General features: G+C 41.8%; 1 protein-coding gene across 7 annotated transcripts in view; it reads right to left on the bottom strand.

Moving 5' to 3' along the window:
- The window catches only part of FUT9 (fucosyltransferase 9), a 279,848-nt gene that overhangs the window by 246,007 nt on the left and 11,734 nt on the right, over positions 1-22,107 (bottom strand). Inside the window, exon 3 of one of the 7 annotated variants that reach the window (XM_075597479.1) lies at positions 7,331-7,450. The exons of the other annotated variants lie outside the window; for them this stretch is intronic. The gene's annotated coding sequence lies outside the window, so the exon portion shown is untranslated. The remainder of the gene's footprint in view (positions 1-7,330; positions 7,451-22,107) is intronic. 7 annotated transcript variants of the gene reach the window in all.

Below are 22,107 nucleotides of genomic sequence, written 5' to 3'. Positions count from 1 at the left end.
ACTGTAAGTTGTCCTGAAAGGGGTTATCGCGCTGCGCTGGGATCCCTCTCGGGTGGAGGCACTGAACTGAAAACGAGAGCTCACCCCAGGCTCCCAGCTGCGGAGGCTCAGGCCTTCTGTGAGTCACAGGTAACGGCAGCACACGTAGTTCCCTTAGACACGGGGAACTACACTAGCTATAATATGTAAGGGCGCAGTCTATACGCTTATATCATTGGACATGTCATTTTATGTTCCAATCCTTTAAAGGTGTACACAGTGAACCATAATTATCAAAATGTGAAAAATAAAGAATGGATCACACTATGGGAGCATGCACTTCTTCTCTCTCTTGTTAATTGAATGCAGGTTAAATATGGAAGTCTTTTCGGGATGTTTTTTGAGTCTGCACCACAAAATGTTGTGGTTGTGGGGAGTTGCATCCTGTTAATGTGCCCATGTTGCAATTGGTTAAATGCTCATTATGAATGTATTAAAAGGAACAGTATACATTCCCCTGTACCTAAATAATGCACCCTGGGCACAAGGGTGTAATGAACTACAGAATAAGGCAAAGGCACATGAACATTTTGAAATGGTTTTATCGTGAAAAATATAATAATAGTGTTTTCTTGTACAGTATAGCGCTGGTCATAGACATTTTACAGACACGAGTCCCTGGCCCATAGAGCTTATAATTCTTTGTTTTGGTGCCTTAGGCACATGGAGATAAAGTGATTTGAACAAGATTCCAAGGAGCTGACACAGGGAATTGAACCAGGTTCCCATGCTTCAAACTCGGTGTCATTGGTTTCAGAGCCAGTGTCTTTACTCACTGAGACAATCCTTCAGCATAGAAAAAAAAACTCTTCTTCCCAACAGACCGACCTCCCCACAGGCTGGTTTTTTAACCCTCTCGGTGGGGTGGGTGAAAATTTGCTTTATATTGTATTTGTCATTTCCCTAAAGGGGATTGTAATTTTGCTCCTTTTGTTCTATGCACAATATAACTATTTTGTACTCTGAAGAACAATCCACATCAAGAAATCCTACACATTTTCAGGGACTGATCCAGATCTTTCCTTCTCTTTTTAACCCCTTTGCTGCCATTGTAGTTTTAGTCCCCATTGGTAGTGAAAGTGTTACAACACCATAAAAACATTTATGAACATTAGCATTTATAGTGATCCACTTAGATTTTTTATTAGTATGTTTGAGGCAACACATCCCATAGAGGTTCATTGCAGTTACAAGAAAGAAAGGTCATTTGAGTAGTGATTACCTTCCCTTTAATTACCACATTACACAAGGGTGCAGTTTATTTCTATGTGAATATGGCACATTTTCATATGCCCTGAAAAGTGCATGACAGCTAAAGTCAATCCAAAGTCTTGATAAACACATTCTAACTATTAAAAAGGCAATCTAAGAAGGCAATTCTTTAAAAAAAAAAATTTTTTTTTTCATTTTTAACATAGGATTTAAGCAGGGGGTCTCTGGAGCTGAATCCCATTCATTTCAGCCTCAACGACCCCCTGCTTCTGGTGATAGATCTTAACAACGGTTGCTGGTAGTCGATCTACTAGCAGGGATCATGCAATGGCAGACTTTCAAAGCTTCCGCACCCTACGGGCCAAAAGGAAGCTGTGACGTCATCAGGTTCGGCTTCCAATTGGCCATCTGTCGCAGGATACCGGTACCCCCTATGGAGGACTGTATCTCGGGAAACAGGGGGTCCCCTGAGCTTAAATCAATGGGGTTCAGATCCAGAGACCCCTGCTTCAAACCTATGTGAAAAAAATTATAAATAAAAAAAAGTGCATGAATTGCGCTTTTAAATAAATCACTTGCTACCTTTCACAGTGCCATATTTGTGGAAGATAAGAAAGATGTTAAGAAGAGATTTTCTGGGTTATTTATTAACTATTAATCCCTTTTTAAAAAACGTGGTTCTTTTTATAGTATAAATTGTGTCCGAATGGTATTTCTAGAACATAATTCTAAACAAAATGCCGGGGATTGTGCCGCAGATACCTCCCCAATCACCATAAATGCCCTCATCTCTCTCTGTTTGCCACTTCAGTGTCCTCCACCCTCCTCTCCTCCATGTTTCTTCATTTCTACCCTAGAGTGGGCCCACTCTCAGGCCTAACCCTTGCGCATGCGCCGGCCAAAGTCTATTCCCATCATCTCAAATTCTCCTCAGTCTGCCGTAGGGTGCACACACAATATAAATAATATTGCATTTTTCCAGAGGAAACTTTAAAAAAATGTTTATAGAACACCATCAATACCTTGTACAGTGCGTGTGTTCAGTGGGATTTGCTGGACAAAAAATTTCAATGTAATATCTAATTTCTCAAAAGATCAAACACTTGAAAAATAAAAAAATATATATATTTTTAAATAAGGGATATTACTGGGTTTCATACTGTAGTAGAAAAAAATGCTTTTTACACGTTGGGAACATACATTTTGTTAATTAAAGAGCTATCAAACTAACAAATTAAAACAGCAGACAACAGACAGAAAATGTGGAATTCTGACAACGAAGAAGGTCTTTCATGTTTTTTGCATAAAGAGGTTGATAATAACTTGTGTTGCCACTGAGTTAATGCGGCACGTCATATGTGATAGATCATTAATTCCACTGTATTTTTTTTTTTTACATTTGTGGGTTATTATATTTGCAGTACCTGAATCGTGGAGCAGTGCTTAAATAAAATTACTAAAGAAAGTGAAAGAAGATGAAAAAGCCCTGAACATTCAAGAATAAACAAACATAAAAAAATAATAATTCATGTTTAATATACTCACCAATGGTTCAATGATTCTCATCATATTTCAAATACAGAAGGCTTACCATATTGTAGGAATTACGTACATTTGCTTAATTGTATTGTACTGCGTATCTGCTTCTTTTTTCCCCTATATTTAAATGAATTTGACAGAATGATGATTTTTTCTCTGCCTAATACTTTCTTACAATTTTCTACCATCACGATATCAAAAAGTTGGAAATTAGAATTTACCGGTAACCACGTACATTCTCTATCATTTACCCAGTTAAAAAAGCATCTGTAAATGAAAAATTACAGAATACCATTGTCAAATGTTCCTCTTAAATATACAAGGAAAATGTGAAACTTTACATGTGGCTTTTTCTTCTGCTGAATTCTCATCCACCTGATTAACAGCTTCCTAAAAATGTCAATTACTACCCCAAGAGAATACCTTACAGACATCATTTGCCATCTTTTTTATCAGGTAATTCAAGTGTTCTAATATAGTTCCACAATACTGTATAAACCAAAGACTGATGTCTGCCTGGCAGTTAGCATGATAAATGTGTCTTCAGCATTAGTACTCCTGCATTAGACACTTGCTGTTCCAGTTTTAGTTGCCACTTACACATTCCACAGCTAAAAAAATCTCTGGTGCATGCATAATTTTTCGATCACTTTATGGTTTTCAATGTTTTTAAAATGAAGGTCAGAAAGAAAGCCATGGATTCTGCTCAACAGAAATAAGTCAGAAAGTGCCAATTACCTATGCAGGTCTTTAATAATACTTTTTTTTTTTTGGTATTCAGCAAAGTAATGGTGCAGTGGAAGGGTAAAATGTGTATTCCATGCAGAAATGTATTAGAAGCACTCCTACTTACAGCCAGCCGTGACAGAATAATCATATCACATAATTAGTCAAAGTAATTATTTCATGTATTATTAAATAATACAATATCATATAAAATATGAAACTTTTCTTGCTGAATTCTCATCCACCTGATTAACAGCTTCTTAAAACTGTAAATTACTACCCCAAGAGAATACCTTACAGACAATATTTGCCATCTTTTTTTAATCAGGTACTTGCCAACATACAATGCTGTGGGATAATACTGACCCTGGCCAGTTTAAAGACGATGGTCCATCCATATTTAATAATTGCTGCTACTCAATGAGGTACCTTCTGGCACAGGAAAGGTGCCCTGTGTAATAGAACCCCTTTCTAAACAGGATCCCTTTACCTGATGAATGACCAGGCTTGACCTGAAATATTTTTGGTTAATTTCAACATTTGCTCAGAAGGGATAACTATTGTACAAGCCGTATTTATGAAGTAATGCTAGGGTACAATTTAGTGAAGAAGAATACTAAACATTGGAGGATAAGGCCTGGGACCCGCTGCGCTCGTTGGCGCGGGCGGCAATGTAGCGAGTTCCCCACCAGCAGGGGAATCCTCGCGAGTCAGTCCCGGTCCCCACTGGCTGCACAGCTGATCACACGCTGTGGCGCGTCAGCCGCTAGGAGACACCACAGAATGGTGTTTCCTAGCTTCGACGCGTCACGTGGTGTGGCTGTGAGCCAATGGGGAGGGGAGGCTGCGGGAGGAGGAGAGGCTTCGGGGAGCGGGGAGGAGTGTGGAGTGAAAGCAGGTGAGTGCCTGTCTGTATATGTGTGTGCCTGAGTGCCTGTGTGTGTGTGTATGTTAGTGCCTGAGTGCCTGTCTGTGTGTGTGTGTGTATGAGTGTGTGTATGTGTGTGCCTGTCTGTGTGCGTGCCTGTCTCTGTCTGTGTGTGTGTGTATGAGTGCGTGTGTGCCTGTCTGTATGTGTGTGTGTGTGTATGAGTGCGTGAGTGCCTGCCTGTGTGTGTATGTATGTATGTATGTATGAGTGCCTGCGTGTGTGTGTTTTTTTTACTTACCTGCAGCCCGTGGCAGCCCGTGGAGGGAGGGGGGGGAAGAGTAGCGGGTCCCTCCGCTCAAGCAACGCCCCCCCTCCCTGTCAATCCTCCCAGTCAATCCTCCCACCTCCCGCTCCGGCCCCTCACGTCATGGCCGCGCCCCCTCACGTCATGGCCGTGCCCCCCCCGACCCGTTTGGCCACGCCCCCCCGCTCCGAGAAAAGCATCCTGTAGACCGCAGATCGCGGTACAGCGAGTTGCACGCGCCGCCGGCAAGCAAGCCAGCCGTGCGGACGCGTGCAACGGGACCTTAGCCTAAGGAGTTTGAGCTTATTGTTGATGATGCAATGTAGAGGCATGCAAACAGTTTGATAGGCTAGTTGGTAGGCTAGCTCAGGGGAGCCCAACTCCAGTCCTCAAGCCCCACAACAGGTCAGGTTATGAAGATAGCCTCTGCTGGAGCCACCTGTGCTGAAGCAGGGACTGACTGAGCCACCTGTGCTGAAGCAGGAATATCCTGCAAACCGGACCTGTTGGGGTGGGGGTGAGCTTGAGGACTTGAGTTGAGCACTCCTGGGCTAGTTCACAGCCACTGTTAATAAGCACACACTTAGGAGCGGTCATTGAAAAGATCATCCATGTTGAATGGAGAGTGGAATATACGTCAATGAGTAGTGCTCAAAGTGCTTTACAAAAATAATGGTACGGTGACAGACATCCAAAATATCTGAAATTATGTAAGAAAACAAAAAGGTTGAAAATCTACACTGACTATATTTAACACAGATGTGTACAGTATGTATACTTGGAGAATAGAAAGGAAGGGAGACTGCCTAAATTAAGTCCATTCTTCTTTTTTTAATTGAACTATACGATTATAAGTAAAAAGGTAGTGGTACTTTGAGTGTACAAATTAGAAAGTATTGTCCTCCTGTATCTCTATTATTACCCATCATTATCACCCTAATCACTGATAATGCAATACAATGTAAAGAAACGGCAAGTAGCAAACACTCAGGAGAGGGATCCTCATAAGTAGTTAATCTGGACCCATATGAGAGATTGATGCCAAGTTTCAATACCGAAAATAATTAAAGGGAAGATTTAGTGAAGCTTTCTTTTATAATCTACAGGGAAGTCGTTCAGGCAGGTGTTTATTTTTCCAAAAATAATGCAAACAAATGACACAATGAGAAATATTATAATGGGCATTTAATATGACAGAATATTTACACAACTTAAAAAAAACAAACAGACACATTTTATATATGGTGGGTGAAAAACAGACAAAAACAAAGTACTGTATAGCAAGAGAAGACTAAAAGTGGGCTTAGGTCTGGGCAAACAGGGGCAACTGCCTGGGGCCCCATACTATAGGGGCCCCAAAATTGAGTTGATGCTGATAGTTTGTGATTTTTGTGTATTTTTCTAATTGTGATTATCTGTATTTACTGTACTTGATGCACTTTATCTGCACAGCATTTTACTTGTTGTTTATGACTTGCGTAACTTTTATAGTGAATTGGTGATATAATACATGTATTATGTTCATTGGAATATTCTTCACTCCAGTTGTAATAAATATTGTATAAATATTAATTCTACTTTCATTGTCGCTTCATCGAAAGTGAAACTTCAATCAGAAATGTAAACCTCCAAGGGGCCCCCAATGACTCACTTGCCCCAAGAACGCCAAGGCCAACCCTGAAGTGTATCTGTATGTCATCAATAGGTCTTCTTACCTGCTTCATTTACCCCACAGTCACATGTCATGCAGTGGTTAAGGGTGAGGCAAGAAACATACAACATATTAAAAATCTCTGCAAGAAACGTTAATGCACTAAAATGGAGAGCAGCCCTGGTAGAAGAGACCGAATGATTCATTTTCACTAGGAGATGACTGACAAGAAGGAAACAGTGACTCATGCTGGGGTACTTTACACCTTAAAGCAGCACTAGTGGTGACACATTCTATTTAAAAAAAATAGGTTTGAAGCAGGGGTCTCCGACTCTGAACCGCGTTGATTTCAGCTCCATGGACTTTTCTAAATACTTACCTCAGTAGGTGCTTCCGGTATCTCTGCCTAGTTTAAAGCTTCCGTTTCATGTGGACCAATAGGAAGATGCAAGGGATGCTGAGGGACATTTAAGCCACCATTTCAATAGCCCCTGGCTGCTACTGGCACACCCTTCCGAGGTAATTATCTCGGGAAGCAGGAGGTCCCCGGATCTGAAATGAACGCAGTTCAGGTCCGGAGACCCCTTGCTTCAAACCAACTTAAAATTTTTTTTAAAAAAAACACACACAAAAGTGTAGCTAGGAGTCTTGCTTGAAGCTGCAGCAATAGCATATCAAGAGTTTCAGTAATACTCAGCATTTGGCTGAGCAAAACAGTCTGTAAAGAGTACAGAAGTACTAACAGGAGTATAATAATGCCATAGTACTTTAGAATTAGGCTAATGTGTCCATTGTGCACAAAAGAGAATATCAATCAAAAAATAATTTAGTCCATTAATTACTTAGGTACAACATGAATGGATGCAGTGTGAAGAGAAAATGTTCCTAATGAGGGTACTACATAAGCAATACACAGATGATGGGTATGCAAGTCACTGGTGCTGAAGCAGCATTCTACAACAAGGGATAAGACACACAAAGGCCTAACCTGCTGTAAGAGCTGACACCAAGCACTCTATGATGTTCCAAGGACAGGAGGATGGTCATTCATAACCATATATTTCCCCTGTTGTCTTTGGATTGAGACATCTACACTAATCCAGACTTCCTAAAAACAAAATAGGAAATTATTATCTATGTCACCTGTATATGAACAGATTAAGAACATTACATTGTTCCCTCAGATAACACAACATATCCTAATCTAACGCAGAAAATCACAAAGTTTCAATAGAATTTAGTCGCATTGTTGTTGCAGATTATAGCAATATACCCCAGCAGTGGGAACATTGAAGCTTGATGCATGTTGTTGACCTGTTTGTCAAATACTAAATGAGTCATTATTACAAAATTGTTACAAAATGTTATAATATACTGTATTTGTTCAGAAACCAACCCAAAAAAAGCTAAGTCAAAAAAACACTGTCTCAAATAACATTTTTATTTGAGTTGTGTTGTAGCAGAATGACTATGCTGATTATCCCTCTAAGTTTGTTAATAATTTTACATAATAAGTAGGCATAGTTTGTTAAAATGACTTTGTTTTTGTTGTGTTCATATATAAGAAACACTTTCCTGCCATATAACGCAGAAAAAACATTGCAAACAATAAAGGATTGGAAATATTCCGTGGTTTACGTGGGAGTGACCCAATAATATTATGTTTACAATTTAACAGATATACAATGTGGGACTATGTTTTCTTTCTATTGCATCATGAACATATGCTATACATTTTGTAGGCTTGGTACTTCAAGATTCCCACTAACATGAAAATGTCTTCAATGTATTGTTTGAAATATTTGAATTAATTATTCAGGCTGTTAAACTTCACCACGGATGCAATAGATTTGTGCTCTTTAATAAGAGAGCATTTTGAATATGAGTCCCATAGCACTGAGGTATTTCGCCTCACTTGCACCTAAAATTTGGTCAATGATTGACCAGTACATTAAGATGTTTCTTACACTTGAGTTAGAGGCAAGTATCTAGATAAAATAATAATAGTTTCATTTGTGTCATCCAAAAGAAAAAGCAAAGAACAGCGTACATGCCAAATGACACCGGAGCTAGCAAAATATAAGAACATTTACATACAAATATACATAAACAGTATGACTATACAGACCCGCTTATACCTCCTGATGCGTTTCATACTTTTATTAGCGCTTCCCCAAAGGAAGTGAATCACAATCAACCCCCACATTAATAAAAATAAGAGTAATAACTTTATTTCATATACAGTAGCACTTTTCTCCCAATGGGACTCAAAGTGCTTCACAATTACATTATAGTGTGAGGTACGCAGCACACTTATGATTTATACTGTCTGTAAAAATTCCTACGGGTAGGTCAATCCAAAATGTAAGTATTCAATATCAATACATAGCAATGTCCACCATCAATTAAAATATAACTTACTATGTCTAAATTAAAAAATCTTTGGCCCAAAATTCTTAACTTGCCCCTTCCTCTAGACAAATCACACATTAACACTATCCCCTGTACCTGCAAATCATGCAAATTAAAAAAAAGGGTAACAATGTATCTGTGTTGTGATGGACATAAATATGTTACATTAGTATCATTGAGTCTGCGCCTTTCTTGAAATACTTTTTGGTTTTATTTTATTGTAAAAAGCAATGACTAGATGTTCAGGTTTATGTCAGCTGAATACCAAAAGCCAAATCATTTAAAAACCAGCAAATCAAGCAAGGTTTACCTACTAGTTTAACATGAAGTTGTCCTAATATTGTAACTGCACAACAAAGTGCATATATTTACAGTATCAATTAGTAAACTGAGGTAAAGTGTGAGTGAGATAGAAGAGCTGAGAGATTGAATAAGAGAGGAGAGCTGAAACCCAGAGACGGAGAACATGAGAGGGAGTATAAGAGAGATAAATATACAGAATGTGTGAGAGAGCAAAAGAGAGAGAAAGAGCGACAGTGAGACAGAAATGGAGAGAGTGAGAAGGGAGAGAGACTGAGATAGAGAATGAAAGAGAAAAGTAGAAGGTTATCAATTAAATTGTGATAGTGCCAATCAGGGTACTATTGCATGGAAAATCCCATAGACGTCAATGGGAGTTTACGTGGAATAGTACTCCGATCAGCACTTTCACTGTTTAATGAATAACCCGGGAGAGACTGCTACAAAAAAAGAGAGAGATGGAATATACATTCAGGTGCATACAAATATAGTTAGTAGTTATATCACACTTAGAGATAGAGACTGTCACGTAAAGGGTTTTAGAAACAAAGTTTTGACCGAATAAGAACATGTATTGCCTCTACTAACATAAGACATTGATAGTGCGCAGACAAGTGAGTTTGAGTTAGCGAGACCTGGGTGTCTATGAAAGCTGCATGGTCGGTCATTGACGAGTATTGTAGTTAGCCCTAAGAGTACCTAAGCTCTGTCAAATAGGAATAATTGCTGCGGAGCCATCACAAGGGACCTTCACTGGGCTACAGGGAAAGATAAATTAATTTGCAGCCAACACCCCACACATTTTAAAAAATAAAAATAAAGCTTAAAAATGGCATCAAATTACACAACCCCTTAAAAACAGAGTTGTTTCACTTGTCTTGGCCTGGTGAAACTGTGTGACATTTCAGTCAATAGGAAGACAATTAAGACCTAATTGGGGTATAGACTGGAAATTGAAACGGGGTTAAGAAAGCAGTTTTAATTAAATATACGTATTAATTAATCATGTTCTAGGTAATTAGCTTCAGTATAATTAACTATATTTTTTATCATAAGTAGAGGGCTAATTGCTCTGTATGTCAGCCCTCACTAAAATAACGAATGACATCCATGCTGCCAAATACAGAGGTCATTACACTCTGCTCATAATACTTGATCTCTCTGCAGCGTTTGATACTGTGGACCACCCTCTTTTCCTTCACATTCTCCATACTCTTGGTTGTCATGTTCTAGCCTGCAGTGCCCATGCTTCTCCACCGGGACTGCTGCTGCTCTGCTAACTCTCAAGGAACTTTCCAGACCCTGAAACCTGACACCTCTGCACCTGTGCTCTACCTCTCCTCCTGCTTATATAAACTTCCACTTCCTCTCCGTCAGTGCCTGTTTATACTGGTTCCTCCAGCTTGTGCTAGGTTCCTGTGTTTGCTGCTGCTATTGCTATTGTCCTGTTCCTACCTCTCAAGACCCTAACCACGCTATCAGCCGCCTGCCTCCAACCTCTGCTTGTGTTATGCTGTGCTCACCACAAACAAGGCGGGACCACGGTGCTGAGGTGGGAATGGATATTATGCCGCCCACAGCCACTGGGGCACGTCTGGAGTGTAGAGTAAGTCGGAATAGCCGGGTCGGGGTTGGAGAGGTATGGGTCATCGATATACTTGCTGGGGTCAGAGGAGGAGAGGTACGGAACGTTGCAGGTACTATTAGCCAGGTCCGGGATTGGAGAGAGTAGCATTGTCATGGTCCGTTTGCTGAGGTCAGGATGGGAGAGAGTAGAATGGTCGTTAGTCCAGATGCCGAGGTCGGGTCTGGAGAAGAGCCGATGGTCGCGGAAAGCCGGGTCGTTACACAGTAAGAAGCAGCAAGGCAAGACAGGACAAGACTGTGGAGGCAGAGAAGTGGTGAGTTCAACGCAACTAGAACTATGCTCAGCCAAAGGCACAGCTGACTGAGCATATGTAGGTGAGAGCATCCAATGAGAGAACAGCAGCGTAGAAGTAAGTATAGAGCAAGGGCTGTGAAAGGAGGCAGGGTAACAAGGCACAGATGAGCTTCCTGGGCTGGATCCTGTGAGTGCTGTGCATGCGTCTGTGCGCATGCGTGCCTACGCGTACCCCCCATCCTCACGAAGGGACGTCTCTAAGGGGCTCGAGCGGGTGCGTGCGCGCCAGAGACGTGACTGCTGCCGGAGGGATGGGCGGGACCTGCAGAGGCAGGCGCGGGACAGGGGAGAGTGCCGAGCGCCGGAGTAGGTGAGCAGAGAGCGCGCCGAGGGCAGCATGACTCCCCGAACCTTACAGCTTGTGACCTCGATAACGCTACCTGCCACCTGCCACCTGCCTCCGACCTCTGTTTGTGCCCCCTACCACGCTCCCTGCTGTTCCTGCCACTGGGATTCACTCCAGCCATTGATAAACCCTTGACAGAATAAAGAGGACCTAGCATGGATTCCACCAGAACAGACCTGACCCAGGCTCAGACGATTAATGACATGCAACGTACCATGGTTGGTTTCCAAGAAAAACAAGGATATGTTGTCAACCGTCTTGGTCGCGTGGAAGACCATGGTGCCCTCTGGGAAGAACATCTCATCAACTTGGAAGAACGAGCCGCCTCCGCAGAAGAAGAAGTACGCGAACTGTGTGCAGCTCTAATCGCTGCGTCTGTTCAAAACATAGTGCCCCTGCAAACCGCACCCAGTGTACCCCTTCCGGAAAATTTTGGGGGAAAAAACAATCTTTCTGGGATTTCCTCAATCAATGCAGATTTCTGTTTACACTACAGCTCACCATCTTCTGTATAATACCAACAAAGCCAAGGTTGGACTGATCATCACCCTGATCAAGGTTGAGGCCCTTGCTTGGGTCTCTCTTATGTTAAAACAGGATAGCCTACTACTAAGGAATCTAGAGGGATTCATCGAAGCCATGAATCTGATTTTTGATGACCCAAACAGTGGTGCAACCGCTGAAGCAACTTTGAACAACCTTCGTCAAGGAAGACATTCAGCAGCTGAGTACACCACCGAATTCCGCAGATGGGTTACCGATACTGAGTGGAATGTGGCCTCTCTGAGATATCATTTTCGGCAGGGTCTCTCTGAGCAAATCAACGACGAACTAGCCCGGGTGGTGCCTCCAGAGGCATTTGAGGAATATGTCTGTTTATGCATTGAAATCGATCGAAGGCTTACTGAAAGACGATTGGAGAGGGGGTTCATGCCAAGCAACCCCGGGGTTAGAGATGTCAGCACCCCAAGACGTTCCAGGGAGACTGAGGAGGAACTGATGCAAGTAAACACATTGCGGGGACCTATTTCAATTGGAGAAAGGAATAGACACTGAACAGAAGATCTCTCTTTGTATTGCGGAAATGATGGACACTATCTCACCGATTGTCCAAATAAGCCCAGGCGGTCTTCATTCCAGAGCCCTAGGAGAAACCAGCTGCACGCCATTTCAAAGACTGTTTTCTCTGCTTCTCAAAATAAAGGTAACCCTCCTTCTCTACATCCACACCACCTTGTCCCTATTATATTCGAGGAAGGAACACATTGTTTTTCAACCATAGTGATGGTCAACTTAGGGGTGGCAGGGAATTTTATGGACATTTTAAGAGCCATTCGGTACCTTTCATAGCCAAGGAATCGCCAGAAAGGATGGAAGTCGTTGACGGTTCTCCTTTGAGCTCTGGACCTGTTACCCATGAAACAAGTAATCTAACACTAATCATAGAGCCCAATCATCAGAAGAAGATGTAATTTAGTCTTATTCCATTAGTCTTTGTTTCCAGTGATCCTGGGAATTCCATGGCTCATGATCCACAACTCGCTAATTGACCAGAAGGTCAAGACACTCACATTTCACTCAGAGCACTGCCAGCTATCCAGCCTACGTAAAACTTCTATACCAGGGTGTGTGGGAATACATAAGATTTCCTTGTTCCAAGAAAATCTACTGCCAACTACATACTCTGAGTTTTTGGATGCGTGTGACAAGAAGAACGTGGATTCGCTTCCCCCACATTGTTCTTATGACTGCCCCATTGAATTATTACCGGGTGCTGCCATTCCGTTTGGAAGAATCTATTCTCTCTCAGAGCCAGAATTGAAGTCCTCAATGACTACCTACAGGAAAACCTACCGAAGGGTTTCATCTGACCTTCTACTTCCCCAGCAGGTACTGCTCTCTTCTTTGTAGGAAAGACGGTTAGCTATGATCCTGCATTGACTATCGGGAACTAAATAAAATCACAGTTAAGAATAGGTATCCGTTGCCCGATCTCTGAGGAGCGTATAATTTGGTCCGCATCGACCCGGTGACGTGTGGAAGACAACCTTCTGAACCCAATATGGGCACTATGAATACCTGGTGATGCCTTTTGGACTCTGTAATGCTCCCGCTACTTTCCAGTATTTATTCAATGATGTTCTTCAAGAGCTACTGGACCAATTCTTAGTGGCATACCTGGATGATATCCTGGTCTTCTCAGATAACAGCATGGATCACCAGAAACATGTCCGGATTGTCCAAGAGCGTCTCCGAAAATACACACTGTACATAAAATTAGAAAAATGTGAATTTGAAAAAACCAGCATGCAATTTCTTGGTTATGTCATCTCCTCTGAGAGTTTGAGTATGGACCCAGGCAAGATTCAAGCTGTGGTGGAATGGCCATTTCCTCGAAATGAGAAGGACATTCAGAGATTTGTGGGCGTTTCTAATTTCTGTTGATGTTTTATTAAAAATGTCTCTGGCATTATTGCCCCAATCACCCGACTTACACGGAAGGAACTTCCCTTCAAATGGTCACCTGAAGCGGATGCAGCATTTGAACAGTTGAAGTCACTTTTCAAACCTGCCCCTATCCTCAATCATCCAAATCTAGAACTACCATTTGTCATGGAAGTGGACACATCTGACTCCGATGTTGGTGCCATTCCATCCTTTCACAAAGAATTGGACCCAAGATGCTCCTTCATCCTTGCACTTTCTATTCGTATCAAATGTCAACAGTGCAAAGAAATTATGACATCGGAAACAAAGAACTTTTGGCGATAAAAGCCGCATTCTAATAGTGGAGACATTTACTTGAGGGGGCCAATCACCCATTACCGTCTTTACGGATCACAGGAACTTAGAATTAATTTGATTCGCAAAGAGACTGTCTGCGTGACAAGCCAGGTCGGCGCAATTCTTTGCAAGATTTCAGTTCCACATCTCATACCGCCCCAGCTCCAAGAATGGGAAGGCTGATGTCTTGTCACGGTTGTTACCTAATCCTTATTCAGATAAAGCGCAAGAAGGAACTATTCTACCAAAGAAAATTTTTCGCAGATCTCCTTGCATGATTTAAGGGAGCCTAATCAAACGACCCTTTACTTGATAAACCTCCACCAGAAGCTGAACTATTTCTTCGTGATGGTGTGTGGAACTGTAAGGACCGTCTGTTCGTCCCTAAGGAGGTAAGATTAGAAGTGCTCCAATTAATGCACGACTCCTGATCCATTGGTCACCAAGGTGTCCTCAAGACACAAGAACTGTTGTCCCGCTCTTTTTGGTGGCCTAAAATATCACAAGATGTTAAAGACTATGCCCTCTCCTGTGAGATCTGTGCTAGGACCAAGATTCCTTGAGCATCTCCTGTGGGTTTGCTACAGCCTCTTCCGATTCCTCCTCGTTTTTGGGGGTCCATATCAAGATCGACTTACACAGATGGCCCACTTCATTGCTGCACAGAATCTCCCTTCTGCAGACCAGACAGCCAAGTTGATCTTGAAAGAGGTATTCTGGTTTCACGGGGCTCCAGATGAGATCGTATCTGTTAGAGGGTGCAATTCATTTCAAGATTTTGGTGAACTTTCTGTTCCTCTCTAGGAATCCGGTTAAATTTATCATCTATCATTCCCAATTCAATAGCCAGACTGAAGGGACAAACCAGATTTTGGAACAATACTTACAGTGTTTTGTTTGCCATCTCCAGGGTGACTGGATTGACTTTCTACCTCTAGCTGAATTTTCATACAACATCATTCATCGAAACAAAAGTCCATTCTTCTCAAACTTTGGATTTCCTCCTAACTTTATTCCTTGTTTTCCAACTTCGGGTCCAATTCCGGCAGTTACGGAGAAACTTAAGATTCTGCAAAACATCCAGGAGACCCTCAAAGAGACACTTCGTGAGGCTCAAGTACAATACAAAAAGGCAGCAAACCTAAACCGCAGACCCTCCCCAGAGTTTCACCTTGGGGATAAGGTCTGGCTTTCAACGAGAAATTTACGATTGAAGGTTCCATTAAATTGGGACAAAAATACATTGGGCCATTCTGTATTTCTGTATTGATAAATCTAGTGTCCTTTAGATTAGAACTCCCAGAGGCCATTAAAATACACCCAGTTTTCCACAATTCCCTGCTGAAACCATTCTGGGAGAATCCAATTCCTGGACGGAGATTTGTTCCCCCTGATCCTGTTCTGGTGGATAATGAAGAGGAATTAATTGGGTGGAGAATTCTTGACTCCAGGTTACACCGAGGGAGACAACAGTACCTGGTTTACTGGGGGGGGGGGGGGCTATGGCCCAGAGGAGAGGTCATGGGAACCCAAAGACTTTGTACATGCTACACGCCTAGTCAGAGCCTCCGGAGAATGCTCTTGGTAGGGAGGAGTAATGCCATGTTCTAGCCTGCAGTACCATGCTTCTCCACTTGGACTGCTGCTGCTCTTCTAACTCTCACAAGGAACAGCCCAGACCCTGCAGCCTGACACCACTGCACCTGGGCTCTACCTCTCAGCCTGCCTATTAAACATCCCCTTTCTGTCTGTCAGTACCTGTTTATACAGGTTCCACCAGCTTGTGCTAGGTTCCTGTGTTTGCTGCTGCTATTGCTATTGTCCTGTTTCTGTCTCCCCGTTGCTGACGTCTGCTCATGACCCTGACCGCGCTATCTGCTGCCTGCCTCCGACCTCTGCTTGTGACCTCGACCACGCTATCTTCCGCCTGTCTCTGACCTCTGCTTGTGACCCCGACCACGCTCCCTGCTGTTGCTGCCACTGGTATTCACTCCAGCCATTGATCAACCCTTTACATTGGTATTCGTAACAAATGTAGGGGTACCCCAGGGCTCTGTCCTGGGACCTCTTCTTTTTTCTCTTTACACACTCTCTCTAGGTGACCTAATCACATCTCTTGAGTTCAAATATCATCTCTATGCTGATGACACACAAATGTATTTTTCAACCCCTGACCTTAAACCTGCTATAAAGACTAAAGTTTCTGAATGTCTCTCTGCTATATCATCCTGATGGCCCTCTGCCGACTTAAACTTAACATGGTAAAAACAGAGCTCATCATACTTCCTCCTAAACCTGGCCCTACTACCTCCTTCCACATTACTGTTGGAAGTACTATCATTCACCCAGTAGCCCAAGCATGCTGCCTAGGGGTCACACTCAACTCCTCTCTCACATTCTCCTCTCACATTCTCCTCTCACATTCAAAAGGTAGCCAAAACTTGTTGTTATTTCCTCTGCAGTATTACAAAGATACACCATGTTGCTCGACTGCAAAATCTCTGACACATGCCCTCATTCTCTCCCGTCTCGATTACTGTAACCTCCTGCTGTCCGGACTTCCTGCCTCCGTACTGCCCCCCCATAATCTATCCTAAATGCTGCTGCCAGAATCACTCTATTCTTTCCTAAATCTGTCTCAGCATCTCCCCTGCTGAAATCCCTCTCCTGGCTTCATATCAAATCCCGTATCACACACTGAATTCTCCTCCTCCCTTTTAAAGCTTTACACTCTTCTGCTCCTCCTTACATCTCAGCCCTTATTTCTCGCTATACACCATCCCGGCTCTTGCGTTCTGCTCAAGGATGTCTTCTCTCTACCCCTTTTTTATCCAAAGCCCTCTCCCGCCTTAAAAGTTTCTCACAGACTGCCCCAAACTTCTGGAATGCCATTCCTTTCAACATCCAACAATCACCCTCTCTATCAACCTTTAAAACCCAACTCAAAGCACACCTTCTTAAGGAAGCATGAATAGCTCTATGAGTGATACTTTTACACTGTATACATAAACCTTGGCCCCTTGCAGACGCACTTACCAGAATGCCCTCCTACTGTCTCTATATGTCCTTCCTACCTACCAAATAGATTGTAAGTTCTTCGGAGCAGGGATTCCCTTTCCAAAATGTTACTGTCATGTCTGAAGCACTTCTCCCCTTTATTTGTTTTGTATTTATATTATTTGTTATCTATATATTTGTCACGTATATTACTGCTGTGAAGCATTATGTACATTAATGGCGCTATATAAATAAAGACATACTATACAATACAATAAGGGACTTTCTTGTTGGACTGTTGTGTATGTGTCTGTGTGTGTGTGTGTGTGTGTTTGGGGTGGTAACCGGCTTAGCTAGCCACCATATTTGAAAGGGCTTGAGTAAAGGTTTAGTTGTTCTCCAAAGTGGAGTAGGTCTTTATTCTGTATTTTTGTATGTTTTGCCTTGTTAAAGGAACAGGTGCAATAAAGCCAGGATTTAATTTAATTCTAATCGGTCTCCATTAAATGTATGTCTGCACACATCTTTTACAATGTGCATGCTGGATATTGAGGGGAAGGGCATTCCAGGTGTGTGGGGCAGTGAGTGAGAGGTTTTAGATGGGAGAGGGTTTTAGATAGAAAAGGGGTAGACATAACAGGCAAACAGGTGTGTAGCGAGAAATTAGAGCTGAGATGTAAGTAAGGGCCGAGGAGTAGATAGCCTTAAAAGAGAGGAGAATTTTGCAAGTAATACAGGATTTATTGGGAAGCCAGGAGATGTATTTCAGCAGGAAAGAAGCTGAGACACATTTAAGAGACAGTAAAGTGATTTTAGCAGCAGCGTTTAGGCTAGATTGCAAGGGAGACAGGCGAGAGACAGTACAATAATCAAGATGTGAGAGAATGAAAGCCTGTGTTAGAGTTTCAGCAGTAGAGCGACAGAGTAAAAGATCTATGCCATTTTATGGAGGAAAAATCAAAAGGTTTTAGCTACATTGTGAATGTGAAAGGAGAAGTAAAATGTGACACCTAGACAGCGTGCTTGTGATACTGGGTGCAAAATTATACTGCCAACAGTAATGTAGAAGAGAGCAGTAGGGCCAGGCTTGGGAGGAAGTATGAGGAGTTCAGTTTTCAACATATAACTTTGACTCTGCAGAATGCCATCCAGGATAACACATTCAAAGATTTTGGTATGGACAGCAGGTAAAGTCAGGTTGAAATGTAAATGTCTTTTAAAGATAAGATATCCCAGGACTGACCCCTGGGATACACCTACAAAGAGATTGAAAAAGGAGGTGTTGGTGAATGAGAGATAAAGACCGACAGGAGAGGTGAGGAAAACAAGGATAGCGTTCTGTTACCGATAACAAGAGTATGAAGAGGCGCCAATGGGACCCAAAGAGCTTCACAATTACAATATAGTGTGTGATATGCAGTATTGTACATAGGATATTTACAGCCACATGAAGGTCATTAGTTAGTTTGGTGAGGGCTGTCTCAGTGGAGCACTGTGGAAGCCAGATCATAGAGGGTATGCAAAATGGAGCAAGCGAGAGAATATAAGGTGTTCAAGGAGTTTAGAGGCAAAAGGCGTTATAGCAGGGAGCAGGAAGACAGGGCGTTTATAGCAGTTTAGCCAATGTTTGGAGCTGGAGAAGAAGAGGGACATGTTCATCAAGAGAGGAGGATAGGGAATAGTTATATAAATAAATATCACAAGGTTGTAGGGGTCAATATGAGGATTGTCCATCCGTTCCGCCTTGGTGATGCACCCCGTGACGGGACGGGTGACGCACGCCGCGCTACCAGGCGAAGGGACACCAAGCTACGCGCAGGCGTCGCATTACCTTGGGCACACGAGGGGTTAATTGCATCAGCAATTATTCCACACCTGCACTTCTCCCCGCCCGTGTTTACCAGTGGACTTAATATGTCTAGGGTTCTTGTTCATTACCCTGCAGCTGTGTGCTGCCCTACCATTGGCTGCCTGTCCTTTAAATGCTGTCAACCCTGCTGCAAACTGGCTGAGCATAAACCTATGTTTGTGTACTAGTGTTTGCCTCAAACACCCTGCTGTCCTGTTGCTGTCTTGCCTTGCTTATACTGTTCCTGTTATGACCTCGGCTTGCATCTGGACCTCCTCCTCTCTGATCCTTGACCTCAGTGTGCATTGGACTTCTATCTTCTATACCCTTGGACCCCTGCACCGCATAACTATCCGATCTCTCCAATCCTAGACCACGGCAAGTACCTCGACCATTTTGACTTCTCCTACCCTGACCCAGCTAAACAACTACCACTCTGCACTCCGGACATGGCTGCCCAGTTGTAGGTCGGTGGTTACCAACATCCCCACCTCAGCCTTGCTGTCCCGTCTTGTTTGTGGTGAGCACTCGTTACAGTCAGTAAAAGAGCAGAAAGAAGAGAAAGAGGAGTGTGCATGTGCTGATAGTTTAGTGGAATGCTGGTCTCTGCAGAAATGAGGGGTAGATGGAGGTGAAGGTCAAAGAGAGAAAAGGGAGTAATAGAGAATCAGTTTTGAGTGAATACCAGGTAGTACCTTGTGGGTGCTGGCTGCAGTCCGTTGGTGAAGGCCAAAGAAGAGGTTAGAGAGAGAAAGTGGGAGCCCAAGGGAGAGAGCAATCATTCATTTGGCAAATGAACAAGTAGAAAAATAAGGCAGTGCACTGCCAAGAGTAACAGAAGGAGGCTCACGGTATATAGCAAAAAAATAGATTTATTACATAAAAAAAGTGGACAAAATGGTCCCCCCTAAGCCGCAGCAGGGTCCACCAATGCGTTCGGGCAGTATGCCCTTTATCAAGGTGTACACAACAACCCTAAAAGCCCCAATTTATAATACAGCGCCGATCGCGCTATTGCGTGACGTCACGGACGGTGCAACCAATCAGATAGCATTACCTATCAGACATGTCCCGATTGGATATTGGGATCGCGTCATTACAATAAACTTTATTGTATCTGCAAATGCAAACCTCACATATCTGCAAATGCAATGCAAGGGATATGGGCTAAAGGATGGTGCGCTCCGATTGGTGCACTGAACTCGGGAACAATTACAACTTTATTAAACTGACATTTAACAGTTAAAAACGTCCGTGAGAACAAAGAAGGGCTTCCTAAACCTTAGTGCAAAAAGGAAAAACAAAAAGTATAACAAAACAAACGTTTTACAAAAGAACTAACATTAATAATGATAATAATAATAAGTGAAAGAAAAAAAAAGAAAGAAAAAAATGACAATTAAAGCTAAAGATTAAAAATATAAAAAAGTATATATAGTGCTACTTAATCAAAAGATTATGAAAAAAATAATATATTAACTCCCAAAATAAAAGTTTAACTATACCCTAAAAGGCATAAAGGTTCAAAAATAGCACCATTGCACAATAAAACATTTGCAAGACCAGGAGGGCACAAAGCAGGTTTTTACATAACTCTTAATTTTTACTTTATCCTTTTCCCCCCTTTCCTTTAAGATTACTAAGCACATTAACCACAAATTAACCCTAAAGTAAAAAAAAAAAGGGGGAAATCCCCTAAGTATGTAATTAATAATGGTTATATGTGAACCTAAGTTGTCCAAAGGAAAGGAGGTGTAAGATCAAATTTTAGGTATAAAAAACAAGAACAATTGAATGTAAAAAGATCTGCAAGATGATAAGATATATATCAATTACAAAAAGCACAAACCAATAATTGAATACAGAAATATGATAGTTTAAATTACTAATAGTCAATCACATAACATTATTTACTTAGAAAACATCAATCACCATAAGAAATATATATAGCAGAAGATAATATATTTTTATCAAGTTTTTTAGGAAGGTCCTTTAGTAGATTTTTAGCAGGTTTTTTAACAATTTATTAGCAAGTTTTATAGCAAATTTTGTAACCAATTTTTAGCAAGTTTTTTGACAAGTTATTTAACAAATTCTGTAGCAAGTTTTACAGTAAGAATTTTAGCAAAAGTCAGAGAAAATGGCCCATGTCCCAATCTGTATTGAGTCCAAATGGAACCTGGGTTTTCAGAGTGAATATCCAAAAGGCCTCTCTCTGATCAAGCCTTTTGGTACGATCACCACCTCTCTCATGACACAAAACTGACTCAATCCCACAAATTTTAATCAATCTACCATCTCCCTGTGGGCAGTGGGTACAGTGTAGTGGTACCGGATGATTGAGATCTTTTTTCTTAATAAGCCTCACATGCTCCATAATGCATTTTTTTGAGGCTCCGTGTAGTCCGGCCCACGTACTGTTTCCCACACCCACAAGTGAGAAGGTAGATCACAAAAGTAGTCTCACAATTGATAAAACTACGTATATTAAAAATTTCCTTAGTACATGTACTCTGAAAAGTTTTGAAAAGTTTTCTGAAATTTGGCAAATGAAGTCCACAGTGAAAGGTTGAGCCACAGGAGAGAAAGAAAGATGTATAAAAGGATTCTGGCATCCAATTAACACATTTGCCCATAAATATACTGCATTTACCTCATTATCACATGTTATAAGGCTGAAGACAAGGGTGCCACTGTTCATGTCACTACCCGGAATCCTTGTCTGCAACTTAATCTGCATGTGATAACGGGGTACACTTATACTGTGAGTTCTCTATTTGTGTTTCACAGAAAACCCTAGAACTGAACAGCAGAACGCTCAGCTCCGGCAAACCACAGTGCCTGACATATTGATATTTTTTGTTTTTCCGCATCAAATACACTAAAGAAAAATGGTCAAAGGGTTACCAATAGAAAGCTTTACATTAGTAGCAGGAAAGAGGCTGAACCCAGCAGCTACACTAACATATTATTCTAAATTATTGGCATCAAATAATGTGACATAGAATTCTTGAAAAACACACAGAATGCTTATCACTCTCCAAAAATACCATAACTAGCATAAAATTCCATGGTGCTTAGAATTCTTGTCTGATCTCATTACATACTGTACACAGTACCAGACATCCATACATT

Source organism: Ascaphus truei, chromosome 4, assembly GCF_040206685.1.
Source record: "Ascaphus truei isolate aAscTru1 chromosome 4, aAscTru1.hap1, whole genome shotgun sequence".
NCBI classification, from domain to species: domain Eukaryota; kingdom Metazoa; phylum Chordata; class Amphibia; order Anura; family Ascaphidae; genus Ascaphus; species Ascaphus truei.
This window is presented reverse-complemented; position numbering and strand designations above follow the sequence as displayed.